Source organism: Protopterus annectens, chromosome 8.part1 (assembly GCF_019279795.1).
Source record: "Protopterus annectens isolate FY-2018-M chromosome 8.part1, PAN1.0, whole genome shotgun sequence".
Taxonomy (NCBI): Eukaryota; Metazoa; Chordata; order Ceratodontiformes; family Protopteridae; genus Protopterus; species Protopterus annectens.
In genome coordinates, this window is record NC_056742.1 from 234,840,978 (window position 1) to 234,850,485 (window position 9,508).

Below are 9,508 nucleotides of genomic sequence, written 5' to 3' on the forward strand. Positions count from 1 at the left end.
TTGTCCCAACTCAACTCCTATGCAAATCTTATTATTTACTGTGTCTATATGATCAAAAGCATTTCTATATATTAATAAAGAAAAGAAAAGAGAGTAGAAAGTAAAAGGGTGTAAGGCAGAAATAAAAAAAATGTAAGAGAAAGCTATAAGAAGTATATACAATAGAATGTTACTTACTGTTTATATTAACATAGTTAAAAATAAAACATATTTACTATTATTTAGTTTTAATTATTATTAGTTAAAGCATGACAGATTATTTACAAACAAGCATAAGCAGTGTAATCAAGAAAGTATAATTAGGAATAGCATTTAAAGAACATATAAACTTTTAAAGGAAAAAAAATGTATCAAATTACTGACCTTATTTTTCCTCTTCAGAAAGAGAAACAAGTTAAATCACAGCTTGCCATTAAATCTCCAGATATTTTGACTAGTTATGAAACAAAACATTTCTTTGCACACAGAGAATAACTTTGATTAAATCTTTTTCAAAATATTTGTTGCTTCTTGGAAATGCAGGAACTATATTTAAAAAGATTAATAATAAAATAAAATGATGAGAGAAAAAAAACATAGTACAACTCATTTGTTTTTAGTCTCTTCTTCTTCTCTGAAGTCTTCCACGAAGTTTCAGTTGCCAGTCTCTTTAACGAAGGACTAGCCCATTCCATTTCTTCTATTTTTCCAAAATCTTATTTTTTTTTGATAAACAGTAAAGCAGAGTTTAAGTCATCGAAAATTTTAGGACCATCAGGAAGGAAGATTTTAAGCTTGGCAGGAAACAGAAGGTATGTTTTAAATTGTGCTTTTTTAAGCTCCCTTATTAGTGGCAGAAAAACTTTTCTTTTAGCTAATACCATGGAAGAATAGTCATTGTCAAATACACAGTTGTTTCATTAATCTTAACAGGAGCTTTAGCCCAAGCAGATTTAAGAACCATCTCTTTATCAAAAGATGATAGAAATCTAACTATAACTGATCTAGGATAGTTTTTGTTAGAGTTAGTATTAGCTATAGATCTATGTGCTCTTTCGATACCAAAAGAGAATGCTTCTGGTAAATCTAAAGTTTTAGGGAGCCATGTTGTTAAAAAAGAAGTAATATTGTTACCTTCAATATTTTCTGGCAGTCCAAAAATCCTAATGTTATTGCGCCTAGATCTATTTTCCAGGTCATCCAGCTTTGTTTGTAAATGTGTATTTTGTTTCAGCAGAAACTCAATGTTGATTTCCTCTTCTTGTATTCTATTTTCCATGTCATTCACAGCTTCTTCTATGCCTGTCATCTGTTGTTGCAGGTCCATATGTAACAAGTCTATTTGTTTTGTAGTTTTTTTCTATGAAAGTGTCTATTTTAGTATCCATTTTATCCATCTTAGCAGTAAGTTGCTGGACTATAATTATCAGAGACTGAAGTTCTTTCTTGATGCTGGAGTCTTGAGAATTTGTCTTACTGGAACTCATTTCAGACTGATAAACTGACAGGAAAATTTCCAAAGTAATTTCTGACAGGAATATTATTAAGATTTCCTTTCTTTTTTAGATATAGTTCAAGAACTATATAAAACAAACATATTTAGAAAGAAAATTACTTCAAAAATTAATTTTTTAAGTAATTAATTCCTGTCAATGTAATGAAATTGGTGGAGCTGAAGAAATCTGCTGCTATCCTGTGTTCATCCTTGGCCACCCATTTCACATGTCTTCTTGACACACTTGATTCAGTCCAATTGGCTATACAACATGATTATGTTTGTCACCCCTCTTTCTAGAGGTGGCAGTCCAAATTCAGCTAATATTCTGCATATGTTTTCACTTTTCACTATTGAAGAAATGGATAGCTATGGTTCTTTTCCACCTCCATCCTGCATATTGCTGTATTTCTATCTCTTTATTCATCCTCTCCTTGCTCCACATTTCAGATTTTTCTTAGCTACCCATTTTAACACCTATAATCTGGTCAAAAAATAGAATCACACACAGCACACATAGGATCATAGGAGATTACTAGGCTATTGACCCGGAGGTCATTTTAAGCCTAGCTGTTTCATTCCAATGTAATACCATAGAAATGCTAGTCAATACCCAAGATTGCAGTTAGTGATGACTCCCCATGTTCAGGAGGGATGTAGGCTCTATCCCTGGTAAGAATTTATTGTGCCCCATCCACCCATTCAGGTTCCTCTTGAACAGTGTCATAGAGGTGCTATACTTCACATGAATTGATAGCCTGCTCCAAAGATGCAGCAGTCGCTGGGAGATAAATCTGTCCCTCCAGCATGTCCTATTTAAGTTGCATGTCATATGTAGGTCTCTGGAATGGGTAGCCTTAGTCCCATTTGATTTATGGATATGCAGTAAGTTCATTAGGTTTGGATCTTGGATTGCTCTGTAGGCCAGGCATAAGTTTCCCCTAAGAAGTCTATATGATATGGAGTATTGTGACAGGAACTTTACTTGGTCTGTGCAAGGCACATGCTGGAGCCCCTTGATCTTCTTTGTTAGAAACCTCTGAGGTCTCCCTAATTGCTGTAGGTGCTTAGTACGGTACATGCCAAATGGGGCATTATACTCAATCATGGGCTGGATAAGTGCTGAGTATAGGTGGTTATAACTTATTTTGCTCTCAAGACAATGCCTTTACTAATCAAGTTTGCTAAGTAGAAAGCTTTCCTTACTACAGTAGACACATGGTGGTTGGAGTTAAGGTCACAGTCAACTTGTGATCTCAGGTCCCTTACCATTTCGTGGGTCTTAGGGTATTGCTGTTGATTTGATAGTGTGAGGGGCCAATGTTTGTGCTGAAGGGAATGATGATGCATTTTTTGCATTCATTTTGAGACCATGACTAATTCACCAATCGGTCTGAGTGAGACTCTCTTGGAATATACTGACATAATTTGGGGATTCAATGATCACACCTAGTTTGCAGTCATTTGCAAACTTGGTTGGCCACAACCTAAGTTTTGACCTGAACTTCTGAGAAGTATATACCAAACAGTAGGGGGCCCAGCACTGACCCCTGTGGCACCCCAATGGTAACAGTGCTGGTTGATGTGAAGTCACCCACTTTGATAGTGTGTCCAGTTTGTGAGCCAGTTGGCAACCCATCTTACAATGAAGGGGTTTATATTTAGTTTGCTAAGTTTATTGGTAATGCCTGAATGTGGGATTGTGTTGAAAGCCTTTGCCAGGTCGAGGTATGCTATGTGCACAGATTTGCCCTCGCCAATGGTCTTGGTCACATTTTCAAAGAAATCCGCCAGATTTAACAGGCAGGATCTGCCCTTCCTAAAGCTGAACTGGGTAGGATCCAGGGTTTGTAAGTCACCTATGTCTTTATTTATGAGGTCCATAATGCTACATTCTATGGCCTTACAGATGAGGCTGGTCAGGCTTACGGGTCTGAAATTCCCTGGGTCTGTTGCTAGGCCACCTTTGTGGAGGGGAATAGCTGTTGCTGTTTTCCATTCCGCAGGAACAAAGCCTGTGGTTAGGCTATGATTGAAAAGGGTACTTATTGGTGATGCTAATTCTTGTTTTAGCCTGTTTAGAAGACAGATTGGGGTGTTGTCTGGTCCCATAGAGGCTGTGTTTTTTGCCTTGGACAAAACTTTGAGGAGCTGCTCTAAAGATATGTAAGGTGGGGGGAAGTTTGGGGGAAGGTTTGCTGTAAGTTAGGAGGGAATAAGGGAGTGAAATTTTCACCAAACCTATCCGCTAGCAAGTTTGCTATCTCTGTGGGGTCAGTGTGTCTGATACCATTGGCCACTGGTTCTACACATGTTTGTGTCCTACCCTTTAGGTTACGTACATAGCAGTAAAAGTTGTCTCATTTGCCTGTTGAGGCTAAGGAAGGTGCTTTTCCATTGTTGGGGCCTTGCCTTTGTTTTCTTGGACAGCAACTTTTTGCATTTATTGTAAAGTTTGTTGATGTTGAATGTCCACCATGTTAATTTGTTTTTAACTAGGGCAATGGCTTTGATTCTCTCTAGTATGGCCAAGTTTATGCACATATGCAAGTAATTGTACACGGCTTTAGTGTAAGCTTCAGTGTAGTTACCACTTCCAGCTTGGGGTGTGGCTTGGAATGCATTTATGCCTTCACCTAGGAAGGTCTAGTTTGCCTTGGTGAATATTTTTATTCTGATTTCACCCTTTGTATGTTCTGGTGTTAGTGACAGCTCTAAGGTGACTGATTTGTGGTCAGTTTTAACTAATAAGGATCCAACAGTTGAGGCAGTGCATCTGTTTGAAATGTTGGTGAGGGACCAGATCCAGAATGTTGCCTCCCCTTGTCGGGGTATGGACAATTTGTTCCATGGCATTTGAATTAACAAAATCAAGGAACTTTTGCACTGGCAAGTTAGGGCTAGCATAGTTTCCCCAGTTGATGATGGGATAATTGAAATACCCCATAACCAGTGTGTTTGGTAAAATTTGTATTGTCTCCAGTTTTGTCAAGTAGGCTTCATGTGCATCATGAGCCATGGAAGGGGATCTATAACTGGCTATGACTTGAATGGGGGCCTTACCCACTGTAACCTGGACCTGGAGTAACTCAATGGAGTTGTCCCATCTAACTGGAGAGGAGGTAAATTTATCTTTAATATAGATTGAAACACCATGTCATAAGTACCAGAAAAAGCAATGGATCCCTTCACTTTTTGGCCTGTACGTTTGGCATCATGCACCAATGCCAACAGACAGTGAGCAGCTCTACAATGCTGTGGTTACCTCTAAGTGCCACTTAACCCCGCTGCACTACAACACATACAATAACACATGCTGAATATACTATAAAGAATAATGTCATTGCATTATCACTGTTTATTTAAAAGTATCACATACACCTGGATTCAAACCCAGTATCATCTGGGCTAAAAAAGAAATGTATCAATGCATTTACACCTGCTGCCACAGACTCAGCTAAGCTGCAAGTGTGTTTGTGTGTTTCATACACTCAATACTAACTCTCGGAATTTTAGCAATGAGGCTAGCATTTGCACACTGATTAATTATGTGCAAACAGAGAAAGTAAGGGAAATGTGTATCTCGCTGGTCTATATCAATTTGTCAACTCACTAATTAGCAAATACCCATTCATTGAACCTCATTTTATCATAGCCGCTAATCATCAAATGATGTTCTGATCAAATTTTAATTTGGGCAAATCAATGGTAGGCCAACCAAGCAACTGTGAAAAAAATCATAAAATTTAAAACCTTCCCAGGTGGGAGGCTATGCTCCCCCACAACTGAATATACCAACTCTGAGATCACACTACAGTGGGGGAAAGGGCAAATTCCAGATGATGGCCAACTGCTGGTTTGCCCTAGGAAAAATTTGCCATTCCATGATTAGCGGCTTCAACAAAAAGAGGTTTGACAAATGGGTATTCTTATTAATAATTCAAAGAAGTGATATAGACCCATATCTTGCATGTGCAAACACTTTGCAAACTGTTGCTCAAACCCGCTACTTACAGCTGTGGTATACAAAATCACTATTAGCATGAATTAGTGCTGTTTACTGTAGGGCAGCCACGGTGGTGCAGCAGTTAGTGTTGCCGTCTCACAGCAAGAGGTTCTCTGGTTCGATCCTCGGCTGGGGTGCCTTCTTTGCGTAGTCTGCATGTCCTCCCTGTGGTTGCGTGGGTTTCCTCTAGGTGCTTCAGTTTCCTCCCACATCCCAAAAACATGCTGTAGGTGGATTGGACACTCTAAATTGGCCCTAGATGTGAGTGAGTGAGTGAGTGAGTGTGTGTGTGTGTGCCTTCTGTGGAAGGTTGAGCGCCGGGCTGGCAACTCAACACTGTAAAACTCCATTGCCAATCATGAGCGGACAGGTGATTTGCTGTTGCGACTCTAACCAGGAAAAGCTGAAAGAAGATGAAGAAGAAGTGCTGCTTACTGTCCATTTACTCTTTATGCCAAGAAATTACATGTGGAAACAAACTGAAGGTCCTATCTACTAACAATATGTCACATATTTACAATGCAGCCATTTGTTGCCTCTCCCCATGCACTACAACCCTAGTCTTTCAGTACTTGTTCACACATATTTCAACTACATTACATAAATTAATAACAAATGTGTGATATGCAATGAACATCAATATGGTAACATGCAGAACTAGAACTATCTTCACAGTTGAGCATGCCTACACATCCATCAACTGACCCTGGGAAAAATCGACCCATAAGCCTAACCAGGCTTATCTGCAAGGCTATGAAAAGAATCATCATGGACCTTATCTGCAAGGATAGAGGCGACCTTCAAACTCTTGAACCGACCCAGTTTAGTTTCATCAGGGGTAGAGCTTGCTTAATAAATCTAGTGGACTTCTTTGAGAATGTTACCAAAGTCCTGGATGTGGGAAAACAGTATATACCATCTATCTTGATTTAGCCAAGGCCTTTGACACAATCCCTTATTCAGGTATCATAGAGAAACTCTCCTATCTGGGAATTAACCCATGCATTACTGGGCCCTTTACTGTTTGGAAACTAATTCCTGGAAGTCCAGGTGAAGGTAGATGGCCTGTGGTTTACCAGTTTTGCAAATGACTGTAAATGGAGCACAATCATATAGACCCCCCCACCAAAGATGTTAACATATTACAGAAATGGCTGACACAAACAAATGATTGGTGCCAAACTCATGGACTAAAACTTAACAAATGCCTCATTGTCCCCATTTGGTAAAGAAGTAGCCCCCACTAATTATGATGTAGATTGCTTCCCTCTATGCTCAAACTCAGTGGTGAAAGACTTGGGAACACATGCTGATAGCAATCTAAACTTTGTTCACCATGTGCCCATAGTAGTAAGAAAAGCATTCTACATTGTGCACATCATAAATAAGAGCATCACGTCCAAGACCAGGGAGTTCATAGCTCCACTGGACTCGACCCTTATCAGACCATTGAGTACAATGCTCCCTTTTGTATATACCTTACCAAGCACCTGCAGCAACTGGAGAGACCACAGAGGTTTCTGACTAAGAGAATCCAGGGCCTGCAAAACATGACATATATGGAAAGACTGAAAGTCTTGTCACTGTACTCCGTATTATACAGACTGTTGAGATGTGACTTGTGCCTGGCCTAGAGAGCAGTCTCAGACCCTGCTCTAATGGAAATGCAGCACATCCACAAATCAAATGGGACAAGAATAACTTGATCCAGGATCTCAACCTAGCCTGTGACATAAATAGAATATAATGGACAGACAGATATATCTCCCAGCAATTGCCACTCTTCCGAAATAGGCCCCCAGTCCATGTGAAGCAGAGCTCCTCAATGACCTAGTCAAGCGCAACATTGACAACTGACAACTGGATGGGTGACCACAAATTCATCTCAGGGGTGGCACCTATGTCCCTCATGGACAGGGACAGTCAGTGCTGATCACAAGAGCTCTTTGCTAACAATGACTAACTATGGTCAATAAGGGTACTCTGTTTTTTACATGGCTAGGCTTGTAAAGATCCTAGGGCCATTATCCTAGTAACGTCTTATGAACCTACGAAACCAGGTAGGCCTCCCAACATCTCTCCAACATCCCCTGCTGATGTCATCCACTATAAGTTATCCTGTAGCCTTGTAAAAGTCATACTTGTGCTGTTGTGCTTGAGTAAAGTACTGAGTTCTGTAGTCTATGTACTTAGGTAGGGGGCTCTGTTCTCACTGCAGTCGTGTGTGTGTGTGTGTGTGTGTGTGTGTGTGTGTGTGTGTGTGTGTGTGTGTGTGTGTGTGTGTGTGTGTGTGTGTGTCTATCTAGCTAGAAAAGCATGTGTGTGTATCCTATGGATCTACTTCACAAGCTTGAAGTTTCAAAACTTCAAACTTCAAATGGTCAAAACCATAAGATCAAAGTTTTGAAACTTCAAAATTGTAATTAAAATAAAAATAAAAATAACATTTTCTGTTATGTTTTTGCAGGGGCAAGACCCCCTGCACCCTCACACCCCCTGCTAAATAAATATACCAACTTTGAGATCGCACTACAGTGAGGAAAGCAGTAAGTTACACATGCTATGCTGTATGGCGATCTCCATTCAAAACATTCGAAGTTTCATAACTTCGATCTTATGGACTCGCCCATTTGCAGTTCAAAGTTTTGAAACTTTGAGCTTGTGAAGGGCATCCGTATCCTACAGTTACCACTCCACTCCCATGGATTGACACTATTTTGACAGTTGCACATGCCTACACATCCATTTCATGCAGGCATACCAACATCTTCTCTCCAACATCTACTGTTGATGTCATCCACTATAGGTTGTTCTGCAGCCTTGTAAAAGGCAGACTTGTGTCATGGTGCTTGTAAAGTACTGAGTTATGTAGTCTATGCACTTAGGTAGGATGTTCTGTTCTCACTGCAATCAACTGGGTCATGTGTGTTTGTGCACTTGCTTGGCATTAGACAGAGCCTTTTACAACAGGATGTGGGACACTGCTATTACCATGTTCTCCTCATCAGACACTGCTGATTTCACCACCTAAAAAGTGTTGTCAGAGACACGCCAAGTCAGACTTAGCTGTGGTGCTTGCTTTAAATACAGAGTTCTGTAGTCTGTGTAATTAGATAGGTAGGGATTCTTTTCTCACCGTAGTCAACTGGGGTGTGTATTTGTGCAGTTTATTGACATTAGAGACAGCCTTTTAGAGTAGCATGTGGGGCACTGATATTACCATAGTCTCCTCACCAGACACTGCTGATGTCATCACGTAGAAAGTGCTACCTAGGACACTCCAAGTCAGACTTCAGCTGTGGTGCTTGTCTTAAATGCAGAGTTATGTAGTCTGTGTACTTAGGCAGGGGTTCTGTTCTCATTGCAGTCAATGGGGTTGTATGTGTTTGTGCACTTGCTTGACATTGGGGCATTTTATACCAGCATGTGGGACACTGCTGTTACTATTTTCTCCACACCAGACACTGCTAATGTAATCACCTATATCTGACTTGTGGATGTGCACTATTCCTACTATGGCAGGGTCAGCGACTGACCTGGAGGCCAGGCAGAAGTCACCTCATCCTATACAATACAGATTACAGTGACATGGCTTCCAGTCTGTCCACATACAGCATGGCATAGTTTGTAGGCCCTGTGTTTTCTTTTTGAGAAACCCCTGTGGTCTCTCCAGCTGCTGCATGTGTCTGGTGAGGTACATGCAAAAAGAAGCATTATACTCTATTAGTGTTCTGATGAGATTTATATGCCACAGTGGTACAGCAGTAGCATTGTTACCTCACAGCAAGAGGTTCTCCCGTTCCATTCTTGGCTTGGCTTGGGAGTGCCTTCTGTGTGGAGTCTGCATGTCCTCCCCGTGGTTGGGTAGCGTTTGAAAGCCATGTGTGCGTAAATGGGCTTGCCTCCATTGAAGGTTGGGCATCGAGCTGGCACCTCGGCGTTTCGTAAAAAAAAAAAAAAAATCTACTGCCAATCATTAGCGGACCGGAGTTCTGCTGTGGTGACCCCTTACTGGGAAAAGATGAAAG